Consider the following 11,468-nt stretch of genomic DNA (forward strand, 5'->3'; position numbering starts at 1 on the left):
CAAAACATAGCCTTGAGTAGGGGTAGTATATTTTTAAATATCAAAACATTAGAAACTCATTCCCATGGTTGAAACTCAGTCCCATGCTGGAACTCATTCCCATGGTTGAGGGTACACTGACATTTTCTTTACAGAAACGATTTTTATTATAAGCTCTTGGCTAATACAAGAACTCAGTACAGCTGGTAATAAACCTCAAGGTCAGAGTGCTTGCCTTGAGCTGAAGAGCACAGGGACAGCGCCCATGCCCAGAGTTCAAGCCCCATGTCCGACAAAAAAAAAAAAATTAAGACTGTAGGCAAAAAGACATGGGCTGGGAAGGTGGCTCAGTGGTAGAGTGCTTGCCTTGCATTCATGAGGCCCTGGGTCCGATTCCGCAGCACCACATAAGCAAAAAGAAAAAAGCCAGAAATGGTGCTGTGGATCAAGTGGAAGAGTGCTAGCCTTGAGCTGAAGAGCTGAGGGACAGTGCCCAGGCCCAGAGTTCATGCTCCACGACCGGATCCAACCCTCCCCCCCAAAACAAAAACAAAAACAAAAAACCTCAAGGTTGTCAGTAGCCTTCAACAAAGTTTGTGGTAAACTGCAAAGCTGCCAGCCTGGGAAACTTGAGGGAGAGATGTCCTTTCCTTTTTTTTCCCCGTCAGTTGTAGGGCCTGAGCTCTGGGCCTGGGCACTGTCCCTCAGCTCTTCAGCTCAAGGCTAGTGCTCTACCACTTGAGCCACAATGCTACTTCTGGCTTTTTCTGCTTATATGGTGCTGAGGAATTGAACCCAGGGCCTCTTGCATGCAAGGCAAGCACTCTACCACTGAGCCACCTTCCCAGCCCCTCCTTTTGCTTTTTTAGCAAGTATGGAAAAGGCTTAAGCTGACTACTGGTCATTTGACCTGGAGTTTCTCTCTACAGAGTGGTTTTGCAGTTTTGCCTTTAACATTTGGCTATATTTCTGATAATTAATAATTTCATTTGGTGTCTGATTTTACAGTGCATGCCCTGCCTCTTAATTATATTTGACAGTGTTGATTATTTTGGAAATGTAGTTCAAGCTATCCTCAAATACCCTTTGGTATCACATTTGCTAGGATTTCAGGCTCATGTCACTGCATATAGCTAAAAAGAACAAACTGTTAAGAACATAAACGAGTTAGTATCATAAGAGATGGAAAATAGCCAGGTGCTGGTGGCTCATGCTTGTAATCTTAGGAGGCTGAGATCTGAGGCTCTCAGATTGAAGCCAGCCTGGGCAGGAGAGTTTGTGAGTCTATCTCCAATTAACCACCAAATAGCTGGACATTGAGCTGTGGCTCAAGTGATAGAGCACTAGCCATGAGCTGAGAAAGCTCAGAGACAGTGCCCAGGCCCTGAGTTCAAGCCCAGGATCAGCTGACAGAGACAGAGACAGAGAGACAGAGAGAGATAGAGACAGAGACACAGACACAGACAAAGAGACTGACAGACAGACAGACAGACAGAGAATGTTACTTCTATAATCTATTGGTACTCAAAGCAAGTTCCTTGAGCCCAAGCATTGGCAATTCTAAAATTCTCAGCAAATCTGGCAACAGGCAGCAACCTTCTCTTAATATTCCAACTCTTAACTCTTAGTGGGGCATTGGTGGCTCATGCCTGTAATCCTAGTTACTCAGGTGACTGAGACATGAAAACTGAGGTTCAAAGCCAGCCCTGGCAAAGAAAAATACATGAGACTCTTATCTCCAATTCACCAGCAAAAAGCCAGAATTGGATGTATGGCTCAAGTGGTAGAATCCCAGTGTTGAGCAAAAAAAGCTAAGGGAGAGCCCGGTCCCTGAGTTCAAATCCCAAAACCAGCATGCACAGTCCACACACACACTTCCAAATCTTCCTGCCTTGGCCCAGCCTACCTTCTGGATATCAGCCTGCAGCCTGTGGGCAGGCCTCCACTTGTGACAGGGCAGGTACCCTCTTGATCTCTTAGTTATCAAAACAAAGGTGGAAAAACCTACTTGTGAATTTATTTGGCTGGAAAGATACACAGTGAGAGGTTAATTATGGTTATCTCTGGGTGGCAGGATTGTGGATGTTTAAAAATATTATTTTTACTTATCAAAATCTTTAATTTTCTGCAATCAACAAGGATTTTTTTAACTTAAAAAACATTTTTAATGCTAAACATAACTTTTAAAGCAAGGGGGAGCAAAGTCTGATTATTTTCTAGTTAGGTCCTGGTCATAAATAGTAGACATCAAAGGGAGAGTGTGAAATCAGCTAGAAAAAGAAGGAACATAAAGGGGGTGGGGTGGGCAGGTGGTATATGATACAGTTGTGTCATGTTTGGCAGAAACTTGACTTCATTGTAATCTTTATTTGAAGATTAAGTATGGGTAAAATTTGGACACTACCTTGAGAAGTGGTAGATAGTGGAAGGATTTTTTGTTTTTTGTTTTTTTTGGGGTCTGGGCGTGGAGCCTGAACTCTGGGCCTGGGCGATGTCCCTCAGCTCTTTAGCCCAAGGCTAGCACTCTACCACTTGAGCTACAGTGCCACTTCTGGCTTTTTTCTTTTTGCTTATGTGGTACTGAGAAATCGAACCCAGGGCCTCATGCATGCAAGGCAAGAGCTCTACCACTGAGCCACCTTCCCAGCCCAGATAGTGGAAGTTTTACAATGTAGTGTGAGCTTTCCCAGAGTCTTTCCCTGCTTGTTTCTGGCTAAGGTGGGCCATAAGAGACATCATGTACATATTTGAAGAGCTACAATGAAACCACAGATTTTTTTATATGCTGGCTGACCTCAAGAACAGGGGAAAGCGGGGCACCAGTGACTCACGCCTATAACCCTAGCTACTCAGAAGGCCAAAATCTGAGGATTACAGTTCAAAGACAACCTGGGCAGGAAAGTCCATGAGACTTATCTCCAATAAACCACTCAGAAGACCAGAAGTGGTGCTGTAGCTCAAGTGGTAGAGCGCTAGCCTTGAGCTAAAGAGCTGAGGGACAGCACCTAGTCCCAGAGTTCAAGCCCCATGACAGACCAAAAAAAAAAAAAAAAAAGCAGGGGAAATGTTAAGGCTGGTAAGATTGGAGGTTGAAAAGGACAAAAGAAGGACTGGGAAGGTGGCTTAGTGGTAAAGTCCCTGCCTTGCATGCATGAGGCCCTGGGTTCAATTCCTCAGCACCACATAAGCAGAACAAGCCGGAAGGGGTTTTGTGGCTCGATTGGTAGAGTGCTATCTTTGAGCTGAAGAGCTGAGGGACAGCGCTCAGGCCCAGAGCTCAAGCCCTATGACCAACAAAAGAAAAAAAATTGGGACAAAGACCAAAGCAGCTGGATGCCAGTGGCTCACACCTATAATCCTAGCTACTCAGGAGGCTGAGATTTGAGGATCCCAGTTAAAAGCCAGCCTTGGCAGAACAGTCCCTGTGAGATTCTTATCTCTAATTAACCACTCAAAACCCATGGGGCCGGGAGGGTGGCTCAGTGGTAGAGTGCTTGCCTTGCATGCATGAGGCCCTGGGCTCAATTCCTCAGCACAACATAAGCAGAAAAGCCAAAAGTTGGTACTGTGGCTCAAGTGGTAGAGTGCTAGCCTTGAGCTGAAGAGCTGAGGGACAGCACCCAGGCCAGAGTTCAGGCCCCATGACCAGCAAAAACAAAACAAAACAAAAACAAACAAACAAAAAACCCAGAAGTGGTGTTGTAGCTCAAGTGGTAGAGCACCAGTTTTGAGCACAAACAGGATCAGGCACAGCACCCAGGTCCTAAGATCAAGCCCCACAGCCTACAGAGAGAGAGAAAAAAAAAAGAAAGAAAGAAAGAAAAGGAAAGGAAAAAGAAAAGGACGAAAGGATAAGGTCTCCTTCTCTCTTTAAGAGTCACTTGTTACTTCAAAGAAGATCTGGCAACATAGTCTCAACTTCTTCCTTCTCTTTCCAAGTCTCTACTTTCTCTTATCTCTAGTTTACTAAATGTATCCACATTTAAGAAGTTATTCAAACAAGATGATACATTGAAGCAACTTCTTTCACAGATCTGTTTCATGGGTTCTAGGTGTCTTGAGTTTCACAACTTGTAGAGCAATGGCCATAAAAAATAATTTCCTCTTAAGAAAAACATTGAATTCCTTACAAGGCTTGATTATAATCTAGCTTCAGTCATGTCATTCTTCTTGTGATTCAGTCATTTGGATTTCAGCTCTTTGCCAATTCCTCCACAGCCCCACTTGAACTTTCCCTTACTTTATGGTTATCTTCCACATTTTTTTGTGTGTGTGTGGGGGGGGGGAGTTTTGGTCATGGGGCTTCAACTCTTGGCCTGGGCACTGTCCCTCAGTTCTTTAGCTCAAGGCAAGCACTCTACCACTTGAGCCACAGCACCACTTCTGGTTTTCTGGTGTTTAATTGGAGATAAAGAGTCTCACAGACTTTGTTGCCCAGCCTGGCTTTGAACTGTGATCCTCAGATCTCTGCCCTCCTGAGTTGCTAGGATTACAGGCATGAGCCACAGGTGCCCAGAGATCTTCCACATTTTTATTTATTTATTTTTGTCAGTCATGGGCCTGAACTCTGGGCCTGGGCGCTATCCCTCAACTCTTCAGCTCAAGGCTAGCACTCTACCAATCAAGCCACAACACCCCTTCTGGCTTTTTCTGCTTATGTGGTACTGAGGAATTGAACCCAGGGCCTCATGCATGTAAGGCAAACACTCTACCACTGAGCCACCTTCCTAGCCCCCTTCCACGTTTTGAATATAGAAACAAGACAGAAAAGTCAGTACTAGGGCTGGGAATGTGGCTTAGTGGTAGAGGTGCTTGCCTAGCATTCATGAAACCCTGGGTTTGATTCCTCAGTACCACATAAATTCCTCAGTACCACTGTGGCTCAAGTGGTAGAGTGGTAGTCTTGAGCAAAAGAAGCTCAGGAACAGTGCTCAGGCCCTGAGTTCAAGCCCTAGGACTGGTTAAAAAAAAAGGAAGGAAGGAAGGAAGGAAGGAAGAAAGAAAGAAAGAAAGAAAGAAAGAAAGAAAGAAAGAAAGAAAGAAAGAAAGACAAAGAAAAGTCAGTACTAATTTAAATCAAGGCCAAGGTGAGAAAAGCTTAGTAAATACTTCAACAATATCACCCCAAAAAGTAGATGAATGATAGAGCATTTGCCTAGCAAGCATATGGCCCTGAGTTCAAATCCTAATACCTCAAAAAAAAAAGTAGATGAATGAAAGTTTGTTTTTTTTTTTTTTTTTTTTTTTTTGGTACTGGGGATCGAACCCAGGACGTTGCACTTACTAGGCAAGTGCTTTTGCCACTGAGCTACATCCCAGCCCGATGAATGAAAGTTTTAAGAAAAGGAAATAAAAAACAATTAAGAAGAAATATAACAGTATGAAGTTAAGGAATGGCTGGGAAGGTGGCTCAGTGGTAGAGCACTTGCCTTGCATGCATGAGGCCCTTGGGTTCATTTCCTCAACACCACATAAGCAGAAAAAACCCAGAAGTGCTGCTATGGCTCAAGTAGTAGAGCGCTAGCCTTGAGCTGAAGAAGTAAGGGACAGTGCCCAGGCCCAGAGTTCAGGCCCCATGACTAACAAAAAAGAAGAAGAAGGAGAAGAAGGAGAAGAAGAGGAGTGATAATGAGTCTAACTTCTCACACTTTGCCATTGGTCTCATGTAACAGGATTATGCAATGTAAAATGATTGCCAAATGAGTGGCACTTAAGCAGGGCCTTCAGGAGGCCTACTGGTTGAATCTACTTGTGACCCCAAGCAAAAGGTCAAACCACTGGAGTACATGAAGTACAGGAGCTGGGGAGTCAAAAGAATGATTTGGGGGGGCGGAGGATTGGGATGGGGGGAGGGGGGAGGCTGGGAAGGGAGGTGAAGGGTAAACAAAGGAGGAGGCTGCGATGCTTGGTAAGAAATGTATGCATTATCTTGCCCATGTAATTGTAACCACTCTGTACAGTATGTTCACAAATAAAATAAAATTTAAAAAAAAAGAATGATTTGAATCTGCTTCTTCCTAGACATATGAGAATTTGCAAGAATTACTTAAACACGTTGGAACTATTTCCTTATTTATGGGATAAAGATGAGTTCCCTGGGAAGATTAAGGAAGCTAAATTGGTAAAGGGCCAGAATTTACAGAAGGGTAGCCTGCTCACCTCCTTGGCTCTTTGTTGCTAGCTAGAGAGGAACTGAAGAATTGTTAACCTCACATCCCAATCCCAACAGGGAAGGGAGGTAGCCAAATCCTTATCAGGAATTTCAGCTCCTAGTTTATTTGCCTTGGCCTCCTCACACTCTGGTCTTGGGCTAGGATCAGTCTCTAAACCTCTCTGGAATTCAATGCAGTCTTCTGTGAGATAAGGAAATAGCAATTCAAAGCCCTGAAGACACAAGTTTAGATAACAGCTAATGAATGTGTATAACATCCAATGAGGATGTAAGTAATACTACTATTCAGTCTAGAACAATCTCTTTCAATTTTGAATTATGAATTGATGGTAGAACACAGTAATTTTAAGTGGAAAACAGCTTTAGTATAAAATGACATTACAATATCCAGAAAGTGATTTCTTTTTCAATTGTATTTTTAGTTTCTCCTCTAAGTTTCTAGCACTTGCTAATTCCTCTCTTTAAATAAAAGTATAGAAAGCTGGAGGTGTGGCTCAAGTGGTAAGTGCCCACCTGGCAAGCAAGCTAAGAAGGCTTGGAGACTGAGCTCTGGGTTCAAACTAGGTGGGGGGAGGGGGGAAGGAGGGGAAGAGGAGGTGCTCCAGGCACTGATGGCTCATGCTTATAATCTTGACTACTTGAGTCTGAAAATGACAGCTATCAGGCCAGATCTGGGCACAATAGCACATCCTCATTATTTTACCTATAATGGGAAGCCTAAAGTAGGCAGATACCAGCCCAAGAGCATGTCTGGACAGGGAGAAAGACCCTAGCTTGCAATTAACCAGTACAAAACAGGGCTAGAAGCATGGCATAGTGATAAAAAGCTCCAGAGTTCAAGCCACAGTACCACCATAAGTAAAGATAGATAGATAGATATAATAGAGAGTAGGACTTGGTTGGGGGTATAGTTTAGGGGTAGAGCCCTTGCCTTAGCATGCTTGAGATGCTTGAGGCCCTGAACTCAATCTCCAGCACTGAAAAAAAATATTAATAATATCAGTAAAATATAAAGGAAATGGATCAGCTGGAAAGTCACAGATGTTAGGTTTTTAAAAAGAGGTAGCCAAGTAAGAACAGCACCACACACGTGGTATTCAGGTAAGAGGTAGATTTATTCATTGTTCTGGCTGGCACCAGGCCATCTTGGTCCTCCACGCGGTGGGGAAAGGCCTGAGAAAGAGAGCTGGGAAAGAGAGAGCGCTGGGAGAGAGAAAAGAGCTAGAAAAGAGAGAAAAGAGCTAGAAAAGAGAGCATCTGGGAAAGATGTGAAAGAGAGAGCTAGGAAAGAGAAGGGAGCTGGGAAAGAGAAGAGAAGGAAAGAACTAGAAAAGAGCGGAGAGAGGGCGTCTGGGCCTGTGCTAAGCCTTATCTAGGGTACATTGGAGAAAGGTGTGGCCACATCAAATTCAGATGTGATCTAAGCGGATGCAGATGTGACCTCTTCCAGGTGTCCCAGTTGCCTAGGTAATGCAGGTACTGGGTGGAGACTTTGCTGGGAGGAGAGTGGAGTCTGCTAGCCATCCAGGAGCGGACCTTACAACATCCTTTATTTTCTATTTGAGATATTTAATACTGACAATAGTTTCCTTCCCTTCCTTTTTTCCTTCTTTTTCCTTCCTTCTTGTGTTTGTGTTGGAGATTGAAACTATACCTTTAACTCCAGTGATATTTTCATGTTGAACCAAAGCTGAAAGGAGATCATGGAGCTTGAACTCCGGGCCTGGGCTCTGTCCTTGAGCTCTTCAGCTCAAGGTGAGTGCTCTACCACTGGAGCCACAAGCACCACTTCCGGGTTTCTGGTGGTTAACTGGAGATAAGAGTCTCACATACTTTCCTGCCTCGGCTAACTCTGAACCACAATCCTGAGATCTCATCCTCCTGAGTAGCTAGGATTACAGGCGTAAGCTACCAGCACCTGGTGAGATCTTCATTTTAAATCTAATTTTGAGGTGGCTCAGTGATAGAGTGCTTCCCTAGCATGCATATTCCTCAGCACCACATAAACAGAAAAAGCCGGAAATGGTGCTATTGCTCAAGTTGTAGAGTGCTAACCCTGAGCTGAAGGGCTGAGGGACAATGCCCAGGCCCAGAGTTCAGGCCCTAGGGCCAAAAACAACAACAACAAAATCTAATTTGACCCTGACATGGTTCTTGGCACATGACAACACATGACTTTCCTTGAAGTCAAACAGAATCAGACTTCATCAGGGAAGAATTTAATTGAAGAGAAGTTGATTAAGCACCTACTGCTTGACAGCCATATAGGCTATACATTAGGTTTTTATTTTTAAAGGTTACATTACATCATTACATTTTCCTCATGTTTATACTCTATTACATATTTACACCTGTATCCCATGTTTACATTGTATTACAATCAATCTCACCCCTTTATCACATTCTCCTTTCCCAGCATTTAAAAAAAATTTGTTTTGTTTTGTTTTGTTTTGTCAGTTGTGGGCCTTGAACTCAGGGCCTGGACACTGCCCCTGAGCTTTATTATTCAAGGCTAGTGCTCTACTACTTTGAGCCAAAGCTTCATACTTCTTTTCCAGTTTTCTGGGTTAATTAGAGATAAGAGTCACATGGACTTTCCTACCCAGGCTGGCTTCAAACTGCCATCCTCAGATCTCAGTCTCCTGAGTAGCTAGTATTATAGGCCTAAGCCACTGGCACCTGGCTCATTCTTTTTTTTATCTTCTATTTAGATGAAGATGAAAAAGACATGACGTGTGTGTGTGTGTGTGTGTGTGTGTGTGTGTGTGTGTGTGTGGTGTGTGTGTGTGTGTGTGGTGTGTGTGTGTGTGTGTGTGTGTGTGTGTGTGTGTGTGTGTGTGTGTGTCCTGGGGCTTGAATTCAGGACCTGGACACTGTCTCTGAGCTTCTTTTACTCAAGGCTAGCATTCTACCACTTGAGCCACAGTGCATTTCTGGCTTTTTCTGCTTATGTGGAACTGAAGAATGGACACCAGGGCTTCATGCATGCTAGGCAAGCATTCCACCACTATGCCACATTCCCAGCCCCTCTGTTTGTATGTGTGTGTACACATGTGCACGTGAGCATGCACACACATGTGTGAGTGTTCGAGCACATGCATGTTGGTCCTGAGACTTGAATTAGGGATCTGGATACTGTCCCTGAACTTCTTTTGCTCAAGGCTAGTGCTGTGCCATTTGAGCCTAAGCTCTACTTCTGGCATTAAAAAAAATAGTTTAGTGGGGCTGCGAAGGTGGCTCAGTGGTAGAGTGATTGCTTTGCATGCCTGAGGCCCTGGGTTCAATTTCTCAGCACCACATAAGCAGAAAAAGCTGGAAGTGGCACTGTGGCTCAAGTGGTAGAGCACTAGCCTTGAGCTGAAGAGCAGAGGGACAGCACCTAGGCCCAGAGTTCAGGCCCCACAGCCAAAAAAAAAAAAAAGTTTAGTGGAGATAAGAGTGTCAAACACTTTCCTGACTGGCTTTGAACCACAATCTTCAGATCTCAGTCTGGGAGTAGCTGGGATTAGAGGTATGATCCACTGGTGCCCAGCATGACCTGTATCTTCCACAAACTTGTATCTGTCTTGAGATGACATGTACACCAAATTCAGTACAGAGGAAAAACTACCAGATATTTTTCTTTCACTTTTCTTCCCTGGCGACAATGTAATACAAATCAGGCCTGTCTCAAACTGAAGATGCTCCTACATCAGCTTCCGAGTTTCTATAAGAAAAACTATCAGTCATCTTTCTTTTTTCACTATTTATGTGAATGTGAGAGAGTCATTTGCAAAAGAGGACAGCAGTTTCATCACCTGTAAAAGAGCTGGGTACATTGGCTCATACCTGTAATGCCAGCTACTTAGGAGGCAGAGATCAGGAGGATCATAGTTCAGGAACACCCTGGGAGAAAAGTTAGTGAGATTCTCTCCTGATCTCAAACCATCAGCTGAATGTGGTGACATATACATGTCATCCCAATTACAGTAGAAACTGTAAGTAGGTGGATCCTTATCTGAAAAACAATGAAAGCACAAAAGAGGGTAGGCAGAGGGGTTCAAGTAGTAGTGTACCTATCTAACAAGCAGAGGACCCTGAGTTCAAACTCCAGTAACATGGAAGAAGGATGAGCAGGCAGAGAAAGTAGAGGAGATGGAGAAAGATCAACCACAAAACGGCAACTCCTAAGTGCTGAGGATGTAGCTTAGTGGCAGAATTACAGCATTGTGTGCCTACTATGTGTGAGAATGTTTTATACCCGGAATTTTTTTTAATCTAGATAAATATTGGAGATGATCCCTTCAACCCATTTATTTTTCCATGTGAAACTAACAAGCAAGGGTGCACAATATGAGTTTTTGTAGGCTTATATCCATTATGGCCTCAAGTCAGAAAAATCCTTGGTTTCAAGCAGTTGGAAAAGGATTGTTTTCCTTACAATATCTATAGAATGGTTACAAGGCAGAAATATTCAGAAAAACAGAACTGTAAAAATCTTATCAGAGGAAGAGGAAAATGGTTGGGAGCAGGAAAATCCCTAACATATCATGGAATATTCCATTTTACCAAGATTTCTCCTGAAAGTGGAGAACTAAGTTAAAGGCAGCTGGTGAGCAATTGTACAGTTTGAGGGAATGGAGAAGACAGAGATGGAGCTGTGTTAGCTCATCAGTGAAGAGAGGAAATCCTATCAAACACATGACCGCAGCTTACACATATGGATGTAATTTCCTGTGAGCTGCCAAGAGCAGTCTGCCCAGACAGAAATGCAGAAACATCTAGAAACCCTCCATGGTTTACACTGTGAGTCCTTTTGGGTAGGGTTGTAAGTTAAGATCAAATTATATCTCTGAGGACTTAATTCTAATGTTCTGTTCCTTCCTTTAAAAGTGCTGAAACATCACACACAAAAAATTCAAAGTCAGGAGAAAAAGTAGAAAAGAAGATGGGATAAAACAACACTGCCATGGCCAAAAGAATTTTCCTATTGGTGGGAGTGGATCAGATGAGAAGAATGATGGTAGGGGTGACATTGATCAAGGTGCCTTGCATTCATAAACTGATGTTGAATTTAAACCCATTGGCACAACTACTTGAAGATAAAATCGCTAGGTACCAGTGGCTCATGCCTGTGAGCCTAGCTACTCAGAAGGCTGAGTCTGAAGGTCTTGGTTTGAGTCCAGCCTTGACAGAAAAGTCTGTGAGACTTTTTATCTCCAATTAAGTACCAAAAAAAAAAAAGCCAAAAGTGGAGCTATGGCTCAAGTGCTATGCTAGCCTTGAGCAAGTAAACTCTTTCTCTCTCTGTCTCTCTTTCACTCTGTCTCTCTTTCTC

This window comes from Dipodomys merriami, unplaced genomic scaffold, assembly GCF_024711535.1.
Source record: "Dipodomys merriami isolate MVZ:Mamm:240054 unplaced genomic scaffold, mDipMer1.0.p SCAF_19, whole genome shotgun sequence".
Classification (NCBI taxonomy): Eukaryota; Metazoa; Chordata; class Mammalia; order Rodentia; family Heteromyidae; genus Dipodomys; species Dipodomys merriami.